General features: G+C 44.5%; 1 protein-coding gene and 1 pseudogene across 6 annotated transcripts in view; one reads left to right on the forward strand and one right to left on the reverse strand.

The window, feature by feature from the left end:
• The window catches only part of LOC119185884 (uncharacterized), a 188,195-nt gene that overhangs the window by 100,457 nt on the left and 61,613 nt on the right, over positions 1 to 26,125 (reverse strand). The gene's annotated exons all lie outside the window — the stretch shown is intronic.
• LOC119186997 (uncharacterized) lies at positions 2,080 to 8,865 on the forward strand (annotated as a pseudogene).

A 26,125-nucleotide genomic window follows, 5' to 3' on the forward strand; every position in this document is an offset into this window, starting at 1 on the left:
ACAGACCATCATGTGCATTTAAGTCCCCAAGGACCACATAAGGTTGAGGTCCAGAGGCCTGCAAGCCTTTTGGTGGCAGAAGAGCCTCTGCTATTTCCCCTGAGAAGATGAATTGCGCTGCGGCCCATCCACTTTGTGTAGTACTTAGTATGTGACCAAGAGAGGGCACATACACAAGGTTAACCCTTGCCACCTAGAAGATGGAAGTAAACAGAAATGAGGAGATGACAGGAATAATAGAAAAATAGAAAAAGACAAAGATCAGGAAAGAGAGAGAGAGGAAAAGGCAACTGCCGGTCTCCCCTGGGTAGGTCAGCCCAGGGGTGTTGTCTACGTGAAGCTGGGGCCAAAGGGGTGAGTGGCCTCTGCCGGGGGGCCTTAAATGTCCAATCACCCGGCATCAGCTAAACCCCCATGATTCCCTTTTCCCTGGACACGGCTAAGCCATGCACGGCGAAGTGTGGTAGGAGGTCGAAACCACCACCCCCCTCCCGTTGCCTCGGGTGTGTGGTGTTGCCACACAGCAAACGCCTGCTTGCGCAGATGCCCCTGCGAGGTTTCATAGATAGAAGGATCAAGCATACGAATGTTTGAACTCTTCTCACGCCACCTTGAACTTGGAAATGCATGAATGCAACACTGAGGGGCAGCAAGAAAAGAGACCTCTCCAGGTATGAACTGGGATTTGTGCTGAACTAGCATACATGCTATGTTGCATCTATGTTGCAATGCAGGAGGCTCGTAGCTAAGACCGAGTATTCTGTGCAGATTATTTACGCGCACACAAGAAGATAGCTAGATTAAAATTACAGTGCTTGATCTTTTGGATGTTGAGTCTCAACAGAGACCACTGCCAGGGGCACAGGCTACTCATGACACCGACAAGGTTTGCCAGCGCTGTTTTACGCGCCTCAAGGAAATCCAATCTTCATTCACTAAGAGTGCGATAAAGCAGACCAGACATTTCTTCAGGAAGAAGCAGCTATCGATGATTTAAACAGGTAAGCTCAGTTTCTGGTGTTTCACCACTAACTCCCCCCCCCCCCCCTCATTTTCCATTCACAAATGAATCATACGGTGTTACAAAAAAAAAACAGGCTCAGATTGATTGAACGGGACTGTCCTACTCTCAAAGGAAACGCAGTCGTATCATTGGCATAAAAAGCGAATCTCCATCTTCACTTGTGTTGTCACAACAAGGAAAGCCATACGCAGTTTTGCTGTCATAAACAACAATATGCATCACGACAAAGCACATGCCTGTTACACACTGAGTGCAAAAAATTTCACATGAGAAAGCACCCATTTACGGGCACGTGACATATGTCAGTGATAGTGCAGCAAGCCATTTTATAATTAGGTATTATCATTAAGAGTTGTGTTGCACTAAGCGCACGCCCAAAAGGTGGCTATTTTCCGCTGCCGGGCATGGAAATAATGCCCATGGCGACGTGGGTGGACTAGTTAAACATCAAGCATCCCTGCAGAACCTGAGCTCTGGAAGCACAGACTCCATTCAGTCAACTCACGAAATGGTGTCTCAACTTAGCGACAAGCTGAAGAATGACCTTGGTTGAGGAAGCCCGCTGCAGCCATCGGGGAGCATCGCCAGCATAAGTAAGTTGAGTGGAAATCACTAGGGGCTTTTAACAAGTACGCATATTTCTTTCCATTACCGTGTTACCAGATATCCAAATTATTCTGCGCATGCACCAAACTTCACAAAACGCAAACCTTTACGTAACGTAAACTATTCATTGGATAGACTTAAAGTACCGCAAAAACCCGCGTATAGCCCGGGGTTTTTTTCTAAAATTTAGGGTGCGAAATTTCAGCCCCGTACTATATGCGGATCCCAAAAAAGTTTCGGCCCGAATTCAGTTTTGGTTTCGGCATTGGTTGGTGCTATCATCATTATCAGGTGTCTGCGCACTTCTACGTTAGGTGGCGTGGTAGCGTGAGCGGCGTTAGTCCTAGAGACCTACAGGTACAGGCATGCATCAGGCGAGCAACAGTGGCCATTGCAATCACTTGGCGCACATCACGACGGCCACGATTTTACTTTCGTGATTTTAAGCCATGTCGGGACCGCGCAGGCAGTACTCGGCTACCTTTAAGAGGAAAGTTATTTCTGCTGCCGAAACCATCGGCAACTGTGCCGCGGAGCGGCAGTTCGGCGTGCATGAGCGGAGCATTCACAGTTGGCGGAAGCAGAAGGAAGCCCTTTTTGCATGCTGCGGCAAGAGAAAAAGTTTCCAAGGACCGAAAAATGAACCATTTCCAGACGTGGAACGAGAACTGACGGACTTTGTTTGGGAGCAACGAGCTGCACAACTCGCTGTGCACATCGAGCTGCTGCAGGCAAATAAATGCATTTTTTCTGTTTTCCTCGAACAATATTCGCGTGAAAATGTTTTTTCTCGCGTTTGCTATCCCCGAGTTACACCTCGAACTATACGCGGGCCCGAACTATACGTGGGTTTTTACGGTATATGGCCCGGTGCAAGCCGCCATAAGACAAGCCGAAGACAAGCCGAAGCACAAGCGCCGACAGCAAACAGATTGTTTGACTTTGTTTGCACAGTTCTCTTTGTCAACACAGGCATTGATGTTCGGGCGCAAACCCCTTATACTCGGGGATGACACCGCTTTGGCAAAAGAGTAATTCAATTTGAATCCTTTCCTTGACCCCACAAACTGGCTAAATATAGCCAATCAGCTATCCGAGCTGCTTAGTAGGTGCTTTAAGTTTGCACTATCAAAGAAAGGCTCAATTTAATCCTCCCGTGGTTTTTGTGGGATCAGAAAAAGAAGAAAACTAGGAGGCAAGTGCGTCTCGTATTAGACTTTATTAAGTACTGTTCTTTTCCATTACTGGCTGAAAATAGTTCTGGGACAAAAGAGAAGCGGTCCGAGCTGGAGGGCTTGCTGCAGCAAGTGGCTGACTTAGCGCGCGAGTGCGTCTACAGATCGTCGCGGTCAACCATTAGACTGCTCACAAAATGCGACAGCGGCAAAGGTTCGAAAGAAAACTCATCGCCCGCCCGCCAGCGAAACGTCGTGTAGTCACTGTACACCACAGGGAAGAAGATGCCCTAACAACTTTCGCGGAGTTAACAGCGGGTGCTGGTATTGATTTTCATAACCAGTATAAACTCTGGTGACTTCACACACTTGAATGCGCACATGCGATGCCAGATACCAAAGCATACAAAATGGCTGCTTAAATCCCGCTTTCTCTGTCGCTTCTCCTCGCTGTGTGATTGCAGTAGATGAGCATATCTTTCCGAGGGATGACTCAGTCATGGCCGGCTGAATAGTCCCTCAGCTTACATGGAGCGACAATGCCGCTTGCAGAATTGTGCATCCTAAACAACAGCTGAGCTAGTCGGGCTTCTGTTGGCTGTTGACCTCCTACGCAAGTCGCCAGCTGTCATGAGTGCAGCAATATTCTGCGATTCAAAGCCTGCCCTGAGCCAGCTCACGAGGGAGGAACGTGGCCCGCTCCTGGTTCAGCGTACTGCACACAGCAGACTTGCCCTATAAGAGCGCGGCGGTGACGTTGCGCTTCACTTGCTCCCTTCACATCCTGGCATCGCAGAAAACGAGCCTGCCAATGAACTTGCCAAACGAGCACACTCCGCTGAGACCCAGCTAACGAACTATGCAAGCTCCTTCGACTCGACACGCAGCAACCTTAGCTGCGAGTTAGCACATGAGCATACTGATGCTTGGGTTGCCGCAGGACGCCCCCCTCCTCCTGTGACAGCGCCTGGTGCAATCGTGGGCTCCTCCTAGCCCTGAGGACCGGCTCCATGTGGCCAGTGGAACAGAACCATCTTCTGCGTGACGTAATGTCACCGAAGTGTGCGCTGATTGCAGCGTGGGGGAAAAATTGTTCCACCTCTTGTGTGAGTGTCCTGCTCTCAGTGATGTGTGCCAGCAGCTCATCAAGAAATATCTCCTCGGACTGTCATGTGCGAACCTGCAGGACATTCTACATACCACCGGCTACGAAGACCATTGCTGCTCTGCCCTTGTGGCCTTACTCGATTTTCTTGAGGACACTAAATTGACCGAGCGACCTTTATAATAAGCCGCTCGCGACGGTTAATGGCATTTTCCTCCCATCATGAGAGTTTTCTTTTTTTCTTTACCTTGAATTTTCAACGGTTGCACTTGCTCATCCATTTCAACCTAAGACAGTTAACTTCCTTGTAAGTTTGTGCAAGTGCACAACAGCATGCTGAGGCAACGTATGCCCTCATCAAGGCCCGCTGTGATCAGGAAACTGCCATCAAGAACCGCCGCAATAAACTTGAAGAGAACCGGCTGCGGTTTGAGATGAAGGGCCACGACAAAGAAATGAAGCCAAAGCAAACAGAGCTTCAGCAGTGGCAGGCGCAGCAGGAGGCGATTTTCAGGCTAAAGGAGCTCGAGTTACAGCAAAGGCGGCAGGAGCTAGAGGCGCTTGAGGAGCGCAGGCAAGTGGCAGGCGCAGCAGGAGGCGATTTTCAGGCTAAAGGAGCTCGAGTTACAGCAAAGGCGGCAGGAGCTAGAGGCGCTTGAGGAGCGCAGGCAGAACAGGGGTTATTAACAAGTGCAGCTTTAAATTATAAAACTGTTCATAAATAAATACATGATTCTGCTTAAACTTCTATGTAACTGAGTCTGACATAACTATGTATTTATTAAGGGCCATGACAGGGCCACCCTCCATGCTGCCGTTTTGAGCTAAAAATAGTAGAGGGTTTAGTGTGCCTGTACATTCATGAAAAACGGTTAACAAAAAATAATTTTTATTTGCCAAGTCCACTATACAGGTCCAGCGGCTAAAAACTCTGCGCACTTCCAACGACTGTCAAGTTGCCATGTTATGTGGGACATGTGTTTCATGCAGGAGATCCGTCTTCTCTTGAGTTTCAGCCGCTCTGAATCCTTCAGCTTTTCAATTCCAAGCCGTAGAAAAACTGAGGTAGCTCCATTGTACACGCAACTGACCTTGAAACAGTTGTGTGGAGTCGAGATGGTCACAAAGCCAGCGGCTTATTACGTCATGGTTCACGAGTAGTGTTGTCAGGCTACATGCGTGTTTATCAATGATGTCTTACCGAAGATCAATAATGTATTTGTTTATATAAATCTATCAATTAGATGTTCAGCTGAATGGGCTGAAAATATCACTTCATAACGGGCAATCAGATACAGCAGATGCAAAGCGATACCAGCCTGACTCAAGCACCGGCGACGCCGAAATGTCGGCGCAGATGCAATCGGACGCTCCCGTCCGTCCAGGCGGAGTAGGAATTGGAGGTGACGGTGAAAACTCCGTAGAACTCGTTCAGTAGATTTTGCGCGTACCTCGCGACCACGGGGTGGTCACAGTGTTCCGTGACAGCAAAGTACTGACCACATGGGCCTATGCAATGCTGAAGACGAATTTAGTGTATAACACCGAGAAAACGTTTCCAGGAGTTTTAACTAGCCTCTCACACTTGCCAGTGGACCGGCCGTATCTTTACATTCCTCACGGCACCTACCTTAACTTACCGTCTCACACAAGAGGCGTGCATTGCACTGTCAAGGTTACTGGTCTACGCACCCCTTGGAAGACCGGCTCTTTGGTTGTCCAACCTGTCAACTCTGACATGCTAGTTTATGGTCTTAGCTTTGTCGGATTAAACCACTCCTTGGATACAGGCATGTGCCGCGTTAAGAAAGGCGAGACAAACAACCCGATGAAACCCGCAGTCTTACACTCCGTTTCAGGAGAAGGACCATGCCGATCTGGCTAAGAGCTACTGGGGTCTTAAAATCACACCGGGAAACGAGGAGCAAAATGGCGACGACGAAAAGAGCATACCTGCGTGCATGGGCGTGTCGCGACACAACTTTGCCTACGACTTTATTCACATTGACAAGGCTAGTCCCTGCTTGACCAAGTTTGTCAACCAGTTTCCCTTCAAAGGCGTGGGCACACCCATAGTCAACTATGAGTATCAGTTTGGAGGTGACGCGTGGCTAAAGATGGGCCCTACTTACAACGCGGGGAATGAGTTGCTAACTCGAACACACCTAGGCCTGCCTACTGACGTTGTATCCTACACTACTAGCAACCTGTCAAACTAGGAGTCGTACGAGCAAAGGCCAGATCTGAATGTCACCATGCGTCTTCGACCTGACGATATGCACACGCGCCACGTGAAATATTTAGACCCTAAGAAAATACTTACTTTACCCGTGGTTTAAAACCGATGATACACTCTAACATTCAGCTGAGTTTGAGTTTCGGTGCGTCGGCGGTAGTAAGCAAGTCGAACAAGGACGATCCCGGCAGTACCGAAACTTTCCAAGATATTGCCGCTTTTTTTCAATTTGACACAGAATTGGTGGTTCATTCTGACATGGACACTATAGTAGCCGACAGCATGACTCTGCCGTCAAGCGTGGTGTCATACTTGCGTCACACCAACGAAAACATCAAAGCAAGTTACAACAGCCTCACACGTCACGGGGGTCTAGTAAACCTTGCTCGCCTGGAGACCGAGGTCACCGAACACAAGGCAGAGCTCCAAAAACTGGCGGAAGCGCAGCAGCATTCCTTGGTCTCAAGAAGCTCGGTGCCTTTTCTTCCACAATAAAAGCAAGATGAAAGAAAGCTTTTTGTTTGACTTTTTATTACTGGAGTGTCGCTGTCATTGTCGTCGGAGACTAAGAAGGGGTATGTTTAAATATATATATATATATATATATATATATATATATACTTTCTCTGAGTGGAGCTACAACGACGAGGACATACAAGAAAAAATTTGTAGTGAGCCCCTGCTTTGTATAGGGCTGCGAGCAATCGCGGGATATTAACTAAACCAACGCCTTGTCTGCTTTGCATAATAACTTGTCATCTCGCAAGGGCATTGCACATTAACTAGTAGTTGCGCAAGACTTTCCTGCAAGCGCAGTGGTTTCCAAGGCCACCAAGAGAGGTATATAAAGGGTCCCTAGTAGCTCAGAAATCGCAGTCGCCAACCGGCTGTCCACCCAGGAGGACCTCAAGCGGACACTAAAGACGCCTTCGGTAAGGCCCTTTTTTTTTTTAATTATATTATACTCTGAATTGTTGCTTTTTTGCTCTTTGAATAGAGACCATGGCAGAACCACGTAAACGTCAGCATGATGAGCAAGAAGACAAGGTACCGCTATATTACGAATTGAAAGTGCTTTTTGGTGACGCCGTCTATATTCCCAGGGACAAACTACAGAGTTTATTGGTTTGAGCCACGAGAACTGTGCCTGTGATATTAATGAAACCACGGCGACACTTGCAGAGCCTGATCGAGGCGTGGGAGAAGTATCAAATTCAAAATGTGCCCGAACCAGGAACAGGGTCAAGAGGAGATGCAAAAAGTTTACAATCCCCTCCACGCTGGGCATTGCAGTTACACTCAGTTCCAAAACGAAGAAAACTTGTGCACGATGTGTTTTCCGCTCGAGACGACGGAGAAGCTCAGACAATTTATAATGACATTGTCAGAGGATTCGAACAAGGACCCTCACAGTACGGAGTCGCGGCCGTCGCACTCCACACACGAGGAACCACTCTACCAAACGTCCACGTCCTACACGACTGTAGCTGGAGCAACGGCACATGCCGATGTGTTATCTTCGCTGGCTTCGTCAGACGACCAAATCGCTCGTCAATTTGGTCTACAAACGCCAGCGCATGGGACCTCTACAATCTCGTCCAGTATCTCAATAGTCAGCCCTGACTATTGGAATACCTTAAAGTGGGAGGAAGCGATTGGGAATGCGACATTAGAAATGAAGCTTTGGGACAATTCCAAGGTACTGGACACGAGCCCGGCCGAGTTTTGAAAATACTGCCCCCGAAATTTCCGCATTTAGTTGCATGTGACGACGCCCATGGAGGTCAGACGAGCGGTAGAGACGCTGAGACAAAGTATGCGCAAGAAAGGGTACAAAGTGCCGAAAACATCCAAAAGGAGCGTCGGAAGAATCCATCAACGACTGGCTACACGAAAACCTCGTATCGCCGTTAAGCAAGATTGTGCGCACCCCCAAGTGGCTGGCGGACCCGGTCTTTCGGTTTATTCGCCTGGACGACAAACGCCTTCAACGAGCCATCCAAGTGTTTAATGATGAGTTGTGTTCGTACTCCACCCTCGACTTCATTGAAATGTATAAGAACACGCAGCCACTCTTTGACGCCCCACATGGCGACCTCGCTATCTTTTACATGGATGTGCCCGCGTCGTTTGATGCCATGATGTAACGTTTAAACTTTCAGTTTCACGGCATCCACGAGGAAGTGTCGGCCTTTGTCAACAACTTGTACAGCCTGGTCGAAAAGGCGATCCCAAAAAAATATTGCATGGAAACTGTGTCCGCTCCGAGTGCAGACAAAAACTTTTTTTTCGATCCTGTTCTTTCATTTTACATTAACCGCGGTACCATTCACAACTTTAACAACTACACTAGCTTTCCACTACAGGACACCGTGGGCCCTCGCATCCTGGTATGGAACGAGCCAAACTGTGAGTCATCCGCTTTCGATACTATCAAAAAAATTTTTGGTGGTGACGTAGACTCGGTAGCTGTCAAGTACACTGCCGACCAGACCATTTCCAGAACACCCGTCATTGTGCTCTCAAACAACGAGGTGTTTCCAGATGACGAGGCCTTCAACCACCGCATGTGGCGCTACAAGTGCCGGGCCTGTCCTCCACTGAAGAAATACAAGAAAATTCACGGGAGGGCCCTGGTGCTCCTTTTTGATACGTTTGTCATGGAAGAAACATACGTCGGCACGTGTCAGCTTGATCAATAAACAGTTTTTGAACCTAACATCCTGAGTACTTGGTCAATGCTTTGCATTTTTCGACTACATCGACAACGACAAGCGCGACAGCTGTCAGTCAGTCAGTCAGTCAGTTCAGTCAGTCAGTCAGTCAGTCAGTCAGTTCAGTCAAACATCAAATAGAGGCGGCTAAAAAATAGAGGCGGCTAAGAGTGTAGCTGTCGTCGATGTGTACTTGGTCAATGCTTTGCACAGCTTGTCGTCAGTCAGTCAGTCAGTAAGTCGGTCAGTCAGTCAGTCAGTCAGTCACAGTCAGTTAAGTCAGCCGGTCAGTCAGTCAGTTCAGTCAGTCAGTCGGTCGGTCAGTCAGTCAGTCAGTCAGTCAGTCACAGTCAGTTCAGTCAGTCACAGTCAGTTCAGTCAGTCAGTCAGTCAGTCAGTCAGTCCGTCAGTCAGCCAGTCAGTCAGTCAGTCAGTCAGTCAGTCAGTCAACCCTCATAATATTGATTACGAGAGAAAATTGCTTGTCATGGCCGCTTGAAAGGGACACTAAAGGGAAACAATGACTTGGTTTCAGAATGACAAATTGTGCTCTGAGAGCTCTAACACATGCTTCACAGTTAAGAGTTAAATTAATTATTGGAGGAGAAAATTGAGGTTCACATTTCATTTTTATCATTTCACACCGTGACGTGAAACATTGAAAACATATTTTTCGGAATTTCATGACATTGGCGTCATGCCATTTTCTGAAACTTTGTATGCTTCCACAGACGTACTTCCACAGATGAGAGTACTTTATTTTTATCAATTAGGAGCTATGTAAGGCCCAGTAGACTCCTTTATAATCTATGATGTCACACTGTTTGATGTGGGAATCTCAAAATGATGCCTCTATGAGGATTTCCTTTTTACGTGTTTTCTCGTGCCCATGCGTCGTTTCGCAGAAAAAGCGGTGTTTTCAGGATTGTGAAATCGAAGCATGATGGTTACAACGCTGACGAAGCCGGGCTATTTCATAACCTACTACCAAGTCGCAATCTCTCAAAGGGGAGCCCTGCATTGGTCATAAGGCTAAGAGCATGTGACAGTGTCCTTCTGTATTAACTTCAATGAATAAGGCAAGCACCGCTTGCTTGTCATTAAGAAAAATGAACAGCCATATTTGCTCCTGGAAGATGGAGCAATGAGGCTCCATCTTTCCATGGTGTATTATAAAGCCAACGGCAAGGCTCGGGTAGCACATGGACCTGTTTCCAGATTGGATCCAAAAGCCTCAGGAAGTGAAGACAAAAGAGTACTGAATGCATCGTCCTTATTTTGGACAACTGCACAGCCCGAAATATACAAACAAAGCTGACACCTGTGAACTTCATGTTCCTTCCAATTAACACTACTACGAAGAGCTAGCCACTGGATCAAGGTGCCCTGCCGGCGAGTTTACACAGGCGAGCGGATAGACCCAGCGCTCTTACAAGGCTCTCAGAAGCTGCGTGCTTATTGGTTCATGTGTGATGTCAGCAAACATGGCTGCGCCCATGACGATGCTGCAGGCAGCTGCCAGGCAAAACTTCCCGCGTGCTGTGTTTGCTGAGGCGATCTTGATCGAGAAAAACACCTTCCAAACATTCGGAGGGACGCTTGGAAACTTCAAGTGTGCCGAGAAATGCTGTGAGCATATATCTACCGAAGCTGCATTTAACTGCCGCCGGCAGTGATGGTCCGCTTTCATCGACTGCAGGAGACACCAAGAACTGGACCGTCGTATCCAGTAAAGATTAGGAAGACGTCGAGATGCTGGTCTCGCTAAGTTCTTTTTTTCAGTTTCGAGCAGAGCTTTAAAATGCTTGCTTACGAGTTCGTCGGTGCGCTCAAGTTCGCGAACGATGCTCGGGCAGGCACAGCATCGGTTACTACGATACCCAGCGCGAGCACGACCATTGCTGCTGTTGGACAGTGCATTTAGTGCTCATAGACTACAGTGGAATAAACTAAACCACAACAAAAAGAAAACTAAACTGCAACCCACAGCTTTGAGTGTTGGTCCAAAGCTATAAAATAATAAAAAAAAGTACGAACGTGTTACTTGAGGCTTCACCGCAGAGCTGCTATGTATATTGGGGAAGGCATGTGGGAATCTTTACGATCACGTGCCCAGAGTAAGCATCATGTTGCAAATCACTGCAGTTAGTGTGGGAATAAGTGCAGTGTGTACATCCAAACAGCTATCCGGAATCGTTAGTAGTTTGAGCTTGCATTCTTTATACGTAAATTAATTGACAAATGTCCTGTGAATGAAGAGAATAACCAGCTGCAGCTAAGTTGCGTGTAGTGTTAAAAAATGCATCCTCCTTGGCATTCCCTTTTACAGAGAATGCATGTTTGCGTAAGGCTAATGAATTATGATTGTGTGCCGAGTGCACGTGACAGGGAGTGCTACACTAGCTGTAGGGCTGTGAATTATCAGTTTATGAACAGTTTATAATCTGTTTGCAGTACCTTGCTGAGAAATTCCTAGGCCCCTTCGGAGCACTGCTAGTTTTGGCTCCATGAAAAAAAGAAGAAAACATCATTACACCTCAGGTTGACAGGTAATGTTTAATTTATACAGATTATGCTAACATTATTACCATAATTATACTCAAAGGTGTAACTAACAAAACGGCACAATGCTATGCTATTAAGCATTGTTTTAAAAAACATACTGAAGTTTTGGTGATCTTGCAAAAGTTAGTTCACATTTTTCTTTCAATGCAGACAAACCTTCACCTATCGAACAAGTTGCTAACAGGTGGTATGTACAAAGACTGCACATAATACAGAGACACATTCTCTTCTTGTCATCATTTCTAACTTCTTTATTTAATACCTCAGTCCTCCTAGCTGCCTATGCAAGAAATCATTTGTCTTTTGCAACTGCTTAAGCTTGCTTCCCTTTCACAGCACTTGTTTTCTAACCTCCCCGGATGATAAAGGGATACTAACTGTAAAATTTTTTATTTTCTTGCTTGAAATGAAAGGTCCAACCTTCAAGGATCTAGAAAATGTACTGCAAAGTGCGAGTGCACTCCGCAAAAGTAGTAACAGTATCATTTTAAAAGCAGTTTCCATATCTACAGTGCCCTGACATCGTAACACAATATGAGCTCCTCGTCATGTGCTTGTGCGAGAAATCGTGAAACTCGCTCAGCTGCTATGCATGTGGCTCGGTTGCCAACCCACAAGCAGTCATTTTGATAGATTTTGTGGCGCTGAGTGGCCGTTTTGGTACATGATGTCATCACAACTAGCCAGATTGCAGCATAAAGTCCCTAGAATTGCCTGATGTGCCACGGGAAACCTGACTTTAATATAAGAAATAATATATTTTATCACGATTTTATTTGCTTCTCACTTGCTCAGAGTGATCTTTGTATCCATAAAATTTGCATGGCAGGGTAAACTCACCTTTGAAAAGTGGCGTCGTACTCCTTTAGAATGTTGGCTGTGGAGGCCAATTCGAAGAAGCTATTGAGGCCAACATATTGGGCAATGTTTAAATGTCCCTACTGGCATGCCATTTTCACAAAATAGAATGGCCCTCTGTGGCTCGCTGCCGAGTTTTGCAATTCTTTCATCGCTAGCGCCAAGTCCCGAACCTGAATTCTTGGTACAGCTGTATTCTGTTCTTTGTCGAAGTTCCTTTTCACTGTCTTTCAGTACTTAGCTTTACCCTCTTTAGTTCTCTCTCCTGTCAGGCTGATCATCATTTCAACTCACAGCCACGTTGGCTCGTAAATATGTCGCTTTGCAGGAGCAGTCAAAAGTCCGTTCATGAATGTTTATTTTTGTTCTTGTTTTTTTTCCCACTCCTGCAATAGCTTCATTGAGGCTGTAGTATGTAAAAATGCATAAGAAGTGTGCACCCAAGAGATGTTTTTTAGGGCTGTAAGTGTACACCCAAGAGATGTTTTTTAGGGCTGTGCGCGATGAGCTAAGTCATTCAAAGGCAGCTCTTCCATCCTTCTGGGAAGTCTGGACACATGCTTAAGTATTACATTATGTCTAAATTAGCTGGCTTCACTTGCCCATTAACTGCTGAATGACATGGAGCAGTAAACCTGAGTGCAATTCGCTGTTGGCTTGCCCGTTTATTGGGTTGGTGACTCTGTGAATCTGGTTAACTGTCTCACTAATACTGACTTTTTATTACACATCTTTCAGTTTAGAAAGGAAATCAGACTGTTGGTATGGCCTTTTCTGCTTTTGCTGCCACCAACCTTTTACAAGCCATAACCTTTGGATTTTTTTTACAAAATTCTCTTAAGTACAAGTGAGTAACCTCCATCGGTGCAGAAAAGTGCTGTGCTTGTACCATATGTTGAGTCAGCTGCCTAAACTTTACTTTATTAATCTGGCGTTCATGATATGATTATCTTGTAGTTTCTTCTTTTATGCCAGATCATGTGAACTGCTTGGTTACCTTCATGTATGTCCACTGGATGCCGCCATGACCACCCAAATGACAGCAGTTATGATAGAGATTTTTTAATTAGTATGGATGGCACTGTGATCAATCCTGCTTGTGTCAGTTTTAGAGCTTCAGTTTCTTCTCAAAGCTTGACAGCATTTACTGTTTTACACATCAGCTAGTGGGATCCCCAATACAGATACTGCACCACCATTTTTTCGTGGAAGCTTCTGGGTGCCTTTAGGATGGCTGGTGCTTCTTTCTTTGTTGTCGTGCAATTCACTCTCACTTTGTTAAACGTGTAGCTGCGGCAACCACCCACACAAAGTTAGAAACTACTTGGCAGTCTTTCATCTTGCTATTAGAGTATCGCTCTTATTCACAATTGTGATTCATGTGTATTCAGCTTGAATGGTAAAGCAGTCTAGTAGACTAAATACGGGATTATGTCCCATAATTTTTTTAACAATGCAAACCTCTCTCTACTTCCATTTCTTGCGTTCAGTCTTTGATTTAGCCACTTGTGAAGCTGTCGGTTTTGTACTCGATGCTACGCCATTTCTGTGACTTGCTCTGTGATCTTGACACGCCTAAAAGTGCAGACTTCTTCACATGCAACTGTCCTAAAAAATAACTATAAATGTCTCTAGACAGCAGGTTGCTGAACTCAAAATTTAAAACCATTTTGTTTTATCCTCTGCTACTTCTAGGCTGGCCCCTGAAGCAATGCGGATCAGTGACTGGAGCTGGGATGCTGCCGCGTACTGCTGCTTGGCTCAGTGTGGACAAGTACTGCAATAAGGACAACATCCACCTTTGTGTACTTCTTCTAAAGGCGTTTAGTACACATAATTTCTCATTCTGCTTGGCAAGAAACTGTTGTGCAACATAACCTTTGCTAACACTTGAAAATGTAAAATGAATCCATGAATTGCCAGGGCAAACCTGCTCCCATGGAGACTTCATATTTACTTTGAATAAAAAAATAGCAAATACACTTTGTATTGCTGGATGTTTTCGCCTTCACTTAACCTAAAACAAGCAAAATCTGGTCTGTTAAGTCATCTTCATGCACAGTTACACTACAGTACTGTCTGTCATCAGAGGTGAAATTAAAGTCGAACCCACATGAACTTTTCGAGGGCTGGGTGTACTTTCCACAGCGCAATAACTTCAATTTGTAACACGTTCATAATCCTTGAATTGAAATGCTTTTTGCTGGTGATATTTTAAACTATTAAAATTCCATAGGGTAAGCCATTCGGTCTAACCTGTCAATTTATGTGCTGTGTTATGGCTATGTAGGTCAGTCGGTCAAAAATGTTTACCGTAATTACTCGAATCTAACGCGCACCTTTTTTCCGGTTAAGCGAGTTCATAAATCACATGCGCATTACAATCGAGTACGAACAAAAAATTACGGTCAATCTATTGCCATCGGCAAATCCGAAATGGCCGCCCCCTACGTGCGTCGGCACGGCGTGTTGGCCATTTCTGCCTATGTGTTTCCCATGTGCGGCACTTCGTACGTGTGCTGAGGAGTTCGTCATCTAGTAGTGCACTAGCATCGACGGCGTGGAGGGGCCGACTCCAAAAACTCGAGTGCACCACGATGCCGCTTTTAAAAGAAAAGTCATCGCGCGTGCAGAAACGGACGGAAATCGGGCCGCATCGCGGTCGTTCGGAGTTCCCGAAACGTGCGTGCGGGACCGGCGGAAACAAAAGCAGAAGATTGTCGACAGCAAAGCTTCACGCAAAGGCTTCAGTGGACCACAGCAGGGTCAGTTTCCGCAAATTAAAGAGCTGCTCGGCGAGCATGTGCTTGAGCAGCGAGCGGCACAGCGGCCCGTGACGACAGAACTGCTCCAAGTGCGGGCTATGCAATTAGTCTTAGAAAAAGGTCTAATGCGGAGCCAGTTTAAAGCGAGCAGGTGCTGGCTAACTAACTTTATAAAGAGGAAAGGCTTTTCCCTCCGAAGGGGAACATGCATATGCAAAAAGCTTTGCGGAGGAGTACGATGAAAAGCTTCACAGTTTTCAGAGGTTCGTCTTAAACTTGCGGCGCAACAACGACTACCTGCTTGGGCAAATCGGGAATGCCGATCAGGCGCCTCTTTACTTCGACATGTCTGGCACCACAACGGTCGAGAAAAAGGGGGCGAAGCAAGTTCGCGTGCTGACATCGGTCCACGGTAAAGCTACAGTGACGGCAATGCTCTGTTACACGTCAGATGGGCACAAGCTTCGCCCGTACCTCATATTTAAATGGAAGACGCTCCCGAAAGGAGTCGTTTTTTCGAGTGGTGGGATCGTGCGGGCCAGCGAGAAAAAAGGGTGCGCGTTGCAATCGATGCCTTACTTTTTTTTTTTTTTTCGCGGTGGAAATCGGGTGCGCGTTACAATCGAGGGCGCGGTAGAATCGAGTAAGTACGGTATGTGTTAAAAAATACCCGAACGAATATGGGTTAGTATATACAGAAGGAGGTCCGATAGCACAAGGCTTAAAGGCTCAAGGCTCCTGTGAAAAATATACATGTTGATAACTATAAAAAAAAACCACTAAAAAGTGGCAAATTATTATGATAGAAATGAAGACAAGGCAAACTTGTAATGTAAATTCCAGCTGAAATGGTAATAAAACAATCTTCAGTAATTATACATGGCTACGAAAAAGATGGTGGTAGAATATTAAACAAAAGGGACTTCAATTAACGATGCACCAGACATCTCAAATCTACTTAAAAGTATTGAATGACAATTGTTTTGTGCGTAGTGGTATTGAATTCCAAAAATGCATGGCAGCAAATATGGTAGTGTGTTTGTCGTAGTTAGTGCGTGTATGTGATAGTAAAAAATTGTAGTTAGAGGCGAACCTGGTGGGCTTAGCATTTACCAATTGAAATTTTTGCAAGACATTGGCTATTATAGAAGCGTTACAACACTTAAATACAAGAATCCTTAGTGTATGTTCGAATAAATTACACACTGTTAGTACACTATGTTGCTGAAGAAGCGAAGGCACGCTGGTGAATAGAGTATTTGTGTTAGGATGCGAATGGCTTGGCTTTGGAGACGAAGTGGGAGGATACGAGATAGATAGGTGTTTGCCCATGACGTGATGCAGTAGGTAATATGACTGGGAATAATGGCGTAGTATAGCTTAAGCAAAGTTGAAGCATGGTCATTCTTTAATGAATGTTCTGATACCATGAGCTATCCTCCGTCTTATAAGTGAAATGTGAAGATAGTACTTTAGTTGAGCATCTAAGAGTATTACTAAGAATGTGAACCTAGTAAAACAAAGATGTCTGGGGCTCTTGATAGTAATAGCTGGGGTAGGTGAAAGAGCATTAAGACTCAAATAGAAGATAATGAACTGTGTTTTATTCGTGTGAATTCTTAAACCATTAGCTGTGCACCAGTTCTTTAAAAATAATGGTGTCCAAAGACTTCTGCTGTGCAATTATAAGAGCTCTTTACACCCCATTGCTAATCTGAGAAAATGGGGGACCACAAGCAGGCCATTGTGACTAGCACGTCATTGCTGTCGTGTATTCAAGACCAGAGCCCTACACCAAGAACGTCCATGTTTATTTCTACCGCTCGTGCCCTCCCATTTTTCTTTCTCTTTGGTTCTCCTGCTTGTTGCCGCGCGGTCACAATCATCCGCAACAATTGCCTCATTTGAAAGTTTGTTTAGAAACCTTCACTCATACACCATGCCAGACAGCTTGAGATGCAAGCTGCTTTAAGGATCAATTGGCTTTGTCACATAGTCTCCATCAACAGTGGCACTTGTGTACTGCTCTGCTTCACCAAATGAATTCACAATGAAACAAAAAAGGTAGCTGTTAGTAGTAGACTTCATAATTTTGTAGTTGTACATCTGCACATTACTAAAAAATGAAATTTCAACTTTCTGGATTTATAGATGTAAACACCTCTTGGAGAGACATAAAAACTAATATTGTCACATGGCCATGAGGTTGAAGAGTGCAGTAGTCGGCGGGGTTGAGACCAAACTTTTTATTTTAGAGAAACTTTGCCTGAATTATGGAAAGCCAAACTACAAGCAATACATAGTCTGCCCTAATAGCGGTAAACAGCGCGTCGGCCATCAATATTCTGACAAGCAGTACAGTGCATCTGCTTTTATACAAGTGCTATAGAAAATTCTGGGGTTATTGCTGGTGGCTGCGTAAGTACTAGACTATTTGCGTCTTGTCCACAAACTTAACACTGTGATCTCAAATTATCACGGAGCTCCTGAAAAACTGCTGCGCCAAGCGTTGCTTAAAGTCTTTGTGGGTGAAACCCGACTTTATTGAAATAAAACACACGTGGCAATACACATTTACTTAGTTGTCAGGCTTGTCAATTATTTGCTAAATTTATCCCAAGTAAAAAGATATTTTTATCCCGAAAGGCCAAAAAAACATCTAAATATGGCGTGTTGTGCTGCATGTGTTATTGCTGTGAGAAATATATAAAGCAATTCACATACCTGTAATAACAATATACTTGAATTTCACATTCCCCAAACAGTTTGCAGCGGCAAGTAATTTCTTAATTTTCAACACATCTTGAGACAGCCTTAATTAATCTTCTCATATCCAGAATTCTCTGGCAAAAACAATTAACATATGGCATTTTGTTTTTTTATTTCTGGACAACATTGAAATGTTGATGTGAGGTTTTACATTTGTTTTTATTATTGTTTTGCAACAAAGCACTCAGAGTATGTAAGCGTTTGACTCAACTTGAGCCAGAAAATGGATGCTTCCAAAGCTTCTCAAAAAATATATTTTATTGATATTAATTATAATTTATTCAGGTTCCCTGTCGCGATTTTGGCAAGAAATGTATTGGCACTCACTGCATTTTCTGTCTGGCATGTGTTGAATATTAAAATGTACTTTTTTGTAGTTTGCTTAGTTAACTTTATTCCTATTTCAGCAGAGTTATTTGTGCTGTCTGACCTTGTGTTTTTATCATTATTGCACAAATAATGCAATAATAAACAAGTAAGTTCTTATGAACAGGCTTATGCTTAGTTAACTGATGTAAGCTAAGAGTAAAAAAGATGTGCCATAAAGTAATCCTTCTTGCTAATGGACGGCAAGATTAAGAGCAACTTTCACCAAATACAATTATGTTTTTAATTTCATTACATGTGACGAATTGGCATCACTTGTAGCCAGGTGCGTTTTCTTTTTTCCATTTACATACCTTGAGGCATGTGCGAGGGTGTGTTCAATGAGAGATCGAATTCAGCACAAAAAACAAAAAGCACTCGTGATGTTTACAGATGCCCAATCACATTCACACAAAAAGATGGTGGGTAATTGGTAGACACAACACTACTAGGGGTGTGCAAATATTTAAATAACAGACCAAATAGCATGCACTAGTCAAATTTAATTGTACATACACAAAATACCCAATATTTAAAAAATAATTAGCCCCGATAGGACAACCATGAAGCAGCAAAACATGGGATCAGGTGAAGGTTTATTTTCTTTTTGTAATCCCTGAACTACTACAATAAATGCAGCCTAATATTGGCAGCAATATTGATTCTATAACCATTACCAGATAAAGCATTTTTGCTGCGAATTGCACTTTCACTCTGTTTTTACTGTGGTGGAACTGCATCACATTAATCCTTTCCTGTTTTCATCATTGAAGTTAGGGACTATCACTGCAATTAGCTTCACGAATGAAAACACATGCCAGTAAGTCTCTTGTTCACGTAAATTATTCTTACAGATACAGCTTTCAACACTTGATTTTTACATGCTCTCTGTGCCAGGGTATATGTTGTGATAATTTTGCCTGTTCCAATAAATTTTTAGCTCAATGCATGGTGTTCAGTTCACAATTGTTTAGATTTTATGCTGAAAATCTACTTAAATACTGGCAACAGAGTTTTAACTTGAATAATAGAGTTGCTGAGGCATCTTGACATACAGTTTAAAAGTATTTTGAAGGCTCTGGTCACTGCTGTATACAAGCTTATCACAGTTTTCATAATTGTAGTATTATTTGGTGACAGCTTGTGAATATTTATTTCAAATAAACTGTTTTGGAGTTCAAGGATTATTTTTAAAAGGGTTTCTTTTCTATTTGAAAACTATCAGAAGAGCATTCGGTTAACTTAAGCGTTATTTTTGGTTATAATGTTATTGGATTCATATTAAATTCGCTTCTGAAATTTACTACTCGCAAACCACTAGCTTGCACCCGTCTGTAGTACGACAGTGTTCATGCTGTATCGCGATGAAGTGAGCAAAAAAAAAAAAAAAAAAAAACGCTAGCTTGAGGCGGGTTTTTTACATGCACAACATACAGTACATTTCGAAGTGTATTTGGCCTAGAGGGAATACGCTGTCACCCGCGTCCTTCTCCTCTCGCTCCTCATGTGAACGGAATTGCTTGGCATATTGATAGAGTGCCACTACGAAGACATTCGTTTGCAGGTCTATCAAGAAGCTGCTACGGATATTCATGCTTCTCATTTGGCATCGCTATCATAATAAGTAGCGGTGGCATTCACTACGAGTAGCCTAAGATATGCCAGAGTGAGTGCAAGCTGAGCGATCGAGTGACGGGCGCGACGTAGGCACTCAAGTTCTCCGAAACGGCTCTTCCAGCTGCAACAAATGCTTACTGAAATACGATTATTGTTACATGGTCCGCACATGAACTCTTCAAACCGTCATCATTCATTTTTCACAGCATATCTGCGCCGACTTCGATGCTTACGGCGATCGTTGCAAACGGAGCGACGAGTCTTGCGGCAGTGTCGACACAGGCACGCGCACAGCATTTCTTTAGCACCTTGGTAGCACCTTGGTAGCACCAAATACTTGATAGCACCATCTTCTTATTCATCGTAGGTGGTTTGCCAGTACACATACGAGTGGCAACTTTGTTCTCGCTTTCGTCGCGGCGCCTTCATCAGCTGTGCCCCCGCCTGACACACGAATGCTGCAGCATCGCGAGGGCGCAGCCATGTTTGCTGACGACATCACGCACGAACCAAAGAGCGCGCAGCTTCCAAAAGCCTTGTAAGAGCGCCTGGCGTAGTGCATAGTGGGGGGGGGGTCTGTCCGCTCGCTTTTGAAAACTCCCGCCCCACCGTGGTGGTCTAGTGGCTAAGGTACTCGGCTGCTGACCCGCACGTGGCGGGATCCAATCCCAGCTGAGACAGCTGCATTTCCAATGGAGGCGGAAATGTTGTAGGCCTGTGTGCTCATATTTGGGTGCACGTTAAAGAACCCCAGGTGGTCAAAATTTCCGGAGCCCTCCACTATGGCGTCTCATAATCATATGGTGGTTTTGGGACGTTAAACCCCACAAATCAATCAATCAACTGGATCAAGGTGTCATTGCAACTGCCAATAGGCTTTATAAGAAGTTTCTATGTAAAAACGTTTTGCTGGATTTGTAGAAGATGAGGCCACTAGAAGTGGATATGAGAGCTGCAAAATACCTCGAGCGGCCATACGAGAGCTTCACAAGCTCCCAGATTTGCCAGAAAGTGACAAGGTTTTCATGATGATTTTCATGATGCTCTAAGAAGTTTCAGATTGTAGGTACAGAAGACGACATTGCCGCAAAGCAGCACGCACTCCCAATTACCACTTATGTGGCTGGTAATCGTGAACATTTTGGTTATAACATTATTGAATTCATATTAAATTCGCTTCTGAAATTTCCTACTCGCAAACCACTAGCTTGCACGCGTCTGTAGTACGACAGTGTTCATGCTGTATCGCGATGAACTGAGCAAAAAAAACAATAATACATCGACCGTTTGCAACGACCGCCGTAAGCATCGAAGTCGACGCAGATATGCAGTGAAAAATGGATGATGACGGTTTGAAGAGTTCATGTGTGGATTGATTTGTGGGACGTTAAACCCCACAAATCAATCAATCAACTGAATCAAGGTGTCATTGCAACTGCCAATAGGCTTTATAAGAAGTTTCTATGTAAAAACGTTTTGCTGGATTTGTAGATGAGGCCACTAGAAGTGGATATGAGAGCTGCAAAATACCTCGAGCGGCCATACGAGAGCTTCACAAGCTCCCAGACCTGCCAGAAAGTGACAAGGTTTTCATGATGATTTTCATGATGCTCTAAAAAGTTTCAGATTGTCGGTACAGAAGATGACATTGCCGCAAAGCAGCACGCACTCCCAATTACCACTTATGTGGCTGGTAATCGTGAACATGCTAAACTGAAAAGCTTACACATGCATTCCATAAAGAGAACCTAGTTGTTGGCAGTAAGACTCTTTCAAATTGGGCAGGCGAGTTCACAATAAGTGTTATAAGAGGTGGACTAAAGTTTTCCCCAAGTTGCCGTTGTGGATGCCCATATGATAGTGAATATCATTCCTTAGAAACTAATAAGTGAAGAATATGCAGCCTAATTTCATGCCGGTGAAAAGCAGAATGAATTGCTTGCGTCAATGACAACCCTGTTCTTTGCGTGCAATGAAGACTTTGACGTTTGCACGGCGATTGCCATTCACGGCATGTAGTGACACATATTTAGTGCGGCAGCCAACATTACGTGAGAATATAACATACAGTCTGAAGCCAAAGCAGCCAAACTGAAACTGAAGGCACTCCGATTGCAGTAACTTGTACTAGATTGCTAATGCATCCTTTGTTTTTACAAAGCCGATGCGTTATTTTACGGTTCAACTTATCTCAAAAAAAATATTTTTGACAAATGAGAGTTCTGCTAGAGCTCGAAAACTGAGCTCCCATGTTCAACACCTTTGACAAAGTTTCAAAAATAAACGTTGGCTCCCTAATTTCATTGTTATACATTGTTATCACTTCACTTTTTGTGTCAAGGTAACCATCTTTATGCAACTCGAGCCGTTATGTGGACTAATAAAAAGTAAAAACTGTTTGAAGATTGAAAGAAATGGCGTTTGACATCTTCTGCGTAACCTCAACTGCATAAAAGGGTGAAAAAGCTTTTACAGTTAATGATATGTGCTGCTTTATTTTCATTCTTCATAAAAATACTGTTACTGAAAAACTTCATATTAATTTAGCTGAATAGATTTTTTTTATCCTTGTTCTTTCGGCACCGCGTGGCATTGTACCTAAGGGCAGTGGGTGCATCGTTCTTGACACATCGTCTACAAGTGCTTGCGTTCTTTTGTACTTCCATCATGTCAAAGGTCGTACAAAAGCACAGAGTAATCAAAATAAAAGGAAAATTGAACATACTTCACATCAATAATTCGCACCAGATGAACGTTCCATTAACCACTGTGATTGAAATTTGGAATACCGAAGAAGCTGTTCGACAGGCAATTGTGAAATGCCATTTCACATGACACAAAAAGTAGCAATTTTCAGTCCGCGAATTCACTCGCAGCGAAAAAAAGTCCAGTTCGCTCCCCCCGCTGCGGTTCACGGCGAACTTCCAACATGTTGGAAATTTTCACTGTGATCGCAGTGATGGGAGCGATTTTTGGTCGGGACCCCTCTTAAATAGGGCCGGGCTGGCCAAGCCGTCGAAAGAGCATCGACATGTTTGTTTTAGTAATGGCAGATGCTGTGCATTTTAAAATTAACTTAGAAATTGGAAAGTGTTCTTACATAACGAAACAAAAGTTATCTTCGTTACTGTTCGTTACTAAGCACTTAGACAATTTTTCGTCTCTTTCCTCTCTCATATTTATACTCCCCTTCCCATTCACCCAGCACAAGGCAGCAAACCGGGCATGTGCCTGGTTAACCTCCCTGCCTTCTCTTTTGTTGTTTCTGTTTTTCCAAGATTTGGCCATTATGAGTGAACAAGGGTTACGTCAGCTTAACATGCCACTTTCCGAACCACCAGTTCAAGCTGACCCATTAAAATCTGAGCACCAGATACTTTTAAAGAAAGCAGACAGCCCGTGGTATCATTTCCCTTTTCGAAGAGCTTGTGGCTGAATGGAAAATCCCAGTGAATGCATTGCCTATTTATGTCATGACGGATAATGCACAGAACATCAATGCTTTGACTAGTGCTCTTTCATGGGTTGAAGGAACCTGTTTCACAAAGACGTTGCACCTGGTTATCAGCGATGCTGCACATATGACCTCGGGCTTCTTTGCACTTTTCAAAAAGGCAAGAAGCATTGTCGAGCATTATAAAGAGAGCGTGGAGATACATGAAAGGGTAAACAGTTTCCACAAAAAACTAAATACTGTATTTACTGGTGTATACAACAAGCTTTGTATTTTTTTCCAAAATTTTTGGAGGTGCGTTTTATGCATACCATTTCTCTTTGGAGTTCTTTTGAGAGAAAGTAGTGTTGATACTGATTACTTTTTATTTTTTAACTAGAGCAGTCTGCTGCAATTGATGCACATCATAATTATAATACCGAAGATTCAACGCGCAGAAACATGTTCTCAAAAAACAACAAAAGTACTAAAAAACCATTTTAAAAAAAGTACGTGGTCATGCAAGTTTTCAACTCATGGAGCTACGAAAGTTTCGGGAGGCTGCACTGTAGAGAGCTGTACTCAGTTGGCAAAATTGGTGTATGATGGCGATAGGTGCACGAGAGGTTTGGCTCGGCTTCGGCTGCCAAACTGTCATTCAGCGAGTTGGACTAGTCGCCATTTGAAGCTATCTGTTATGTTTTGCTGCTCATAAGTTGATCGTGCGGATGGGACAGCACCAGAAGCTACGTTATACAAAGCTTCTTTCTCGGCTCTCTCTCGGTATGCCCAGGTGACTGTACACCACTTATCCTCTGGAATGCAAACTACGTCCGTCTTCTCCGCTGCCGGGGGCAAACATACAATGTGAAACGAACCCGCTCTGCCAACCGGCTTGGAATGTTTGTGGTTTAGAGACAAGTCGCCGCTGCCGGGGGCAAACGCACAATGGGATTAAGCGACCCCGTCCTGCCTCCGCTGCTGGCCGCGAGCTCAGTGGGAGTAGGCGACACGCTCTGCCCTGGCGATCGGCTCGAAGTCGCAGCGATGCACAACCCGAGCACAAGGAAAGCGGAGAAAGCCAAAGGCCGCTTGCTACCTGCGGGAGCAATAACATTCCGCGCGCGATCATTCCACTTCCGGCTTTGGAGGTTCGTCTCGGCTCGCTGGGTGTGGGAAAAGGCATGAATGTACCAGGTCTACAATACCGATATCTCCCGAGCGAGAGAATTCCTGAGCGCGTGGGAAGTGGAGAGAGAGAGACATGATGGGAAAGAGTACCAAAACGCCTGTTTAAACTGTAGAAGCGCTGCTGTCGAGAGTAAGGTCAGCCCAGTAGGGAGTGACTTAATCTGAGTGGAAACAGATTGGATGAAAGAATGTTGAAGCGGACCAGCAGTGGCCACCTCCCCTTTTTCTTTGTTACCGCAAGATACTTAAGACTGGATGGAATCCGTTTCTCTTCAGTCGAGGCTGCAATCACTTAACTGATAGATCAGTACGACTCCGTACGATGCAACTTTTGTCTGGGCCGTAATCACTTGGTGGTCGAACAGTGAGACTAAGTACGTTGTATGTAGTAACAGTGTTCTAGGCCCTAACTTAAGCAAAGTTAAGTAGAAGAGTAAGACGCTGTTGATGTCTGTGTTATCATGAGTGTGCTTCGGCAAGATGTACATATGACTGTAAATATTTCGCTGTAATATACCTTCAAGTTTTCATTACCTCCAACCTGCCTCCTGCTTCAATGCCGATCATCTCCTTGACGGGACTTCAATCCACATCAAGGAGATCAACGAACGAGAAGGAAAACTTAACTCTATCCTTTCGGTTGGTCTGTCCTTTTTTTATTTTCACCTGCAGTATGTAGAATAAACGAAAAAGCTGCAATGCAAAGTATGAAGAGTCTTACAAAACCGGGCGATCATTTCGATGTCACCGAGACGACGACTGACACGCAGCGACAGTCAACAGGTAAGCTTCAGGTCATGAAGAGCAACAAGAAAGCTGACCGCAGCGAGAAGTCCCAATGGCCCATCCTTGAAGGACGTCTGCATTTGTGGTACTGGAGCAGCGTGCCCAAGGTAGGGTGATGTCGACGGTGCAACTACGTATAGAACTTCAGGCGCTAGCTAAGGAGAAGGGCGCCGTAGATTTTGTTGGTGGGCCGTCCTGATGCTTCAGATTTACGCGGCACAGACACTGGCGGATGAGGGCCCACACAAGCATGTGCCAGAGTTAGCCAGCAGACTTCAAGGACAAGCGCTCATATTGTCCCTCTTTGCCTTCTGTTCTTCGCCTCCCAAACGCTTGAACGACAAGCTTGAAAGATTCCAGGCTTTCGTAAAGGCTACCAAAGACGATGGCATCGGCAACAGCCATGTAATACATATGGACCAGATGCCACTTGCTTTCGACATTCCTATGAAAAGGAGTGTGGCACTGAAAAGTGACAAGGCTGCCACCATCAAAATTATTGGCCATGAAAAAGAGCACTTCACGGTTGTGCTCGCATGTTGCGGTAATATTATTATTTAAGCGGAAGACTGGAATGATATAGACTCCGACCAAAAGTTTTGAAGAAACCTGACGTTTCGGAACCGATTTGGTTCCTTCCGCAGGAGTGACTGCGGAGGCTACATAGCAGCGGCGTTTTCCATACCCAACCAGACAGACTTCTGTCAAATGTTTACATTCAAGCGGAAGACTATGTCAAAAGAGTCCCTCCCACCTGGTGTCGTCAAAGAAATGAACTTTCACGTGAAAGGCTGTATGGACGAAGATATGATGGGCAAGTGGCTAGAAAACTGCTTTTCGAGGCGACAGGATAGTTCCTTTCAAATGAAGAAGGACCTTCTGGCACTTGGATAGCAAGTGGGTGGCGCATATAAC

This window comes from Rhipicephalus microplus, chromosome 3, assembly GCF_043290135.1.
Source record: "Rhipicephalus microplus isolate Deutch F79 chromosome 3, USDA_Rmic, whole genome shotgun sequence".
Classification (NCBI taxonomy): domain Eukaryota; kingdom Metazoa; phylum Arthropoda; class Arachnida; order Ixodida; family Ixodidae; genus Rhipicephalus; species Rhipicephalus microplus.